The sequence below is a fragment of the Arachis ipaensis genome, chromosome B02, assembly GCF_000816755.2.
Source record: "Arachis ipaensis cultivar K30076 chromosome B02, Araip1.1, whole genome shotgun sequence".
Classification (NCBI taxonomy): Eukaryota; Viridiplantae; Streptophyta; class Magnoliopsida; order Fabales; family Fabaceae; genus Arachis; species Arachis ipaensis.
The window spans coordinates 103,293,200-103,293,639 of NC_029786.2; positions in this window are offsets into that span (position 1 = coordinate 103,293,200).

A 440-nucleotide genomic window follows, 5' to 3' on the forward strand; every position below is an offset into this window, starting at 1 on the left:
AGACTAATTTTCATAGATTAAAATCTCATTTAAAAAAATTATTACTAATTAATAGATTTAATATAATTAAATTCTTAATACTTATTTAACCAGACGAATAAATTATTCACTCAACCAACCCAAATTACAACACATAAAATATCTTACGGAAATTAGGCAAATGTAGTTGTATACAATCCTATATTCAACTCGACAATGATGGTGCTATATATTGTATTGATGTATATACCATGCAAGATGCATGCATCATGTTCATTTTATATTAGGTAAATTGCAATAAAGTTAGTTCTCAATGAATTTTATTCACATGTGATATAAATATCTTTTCATTAATATTTGATTGATTCAAAGATTGTTATCCTTTAAGTAAAGTACGCTTTGTTGCATTAATGAGATTTTTTTAATTTAAATTGATGAGAGTTTTTTATTTTTATTTTTGT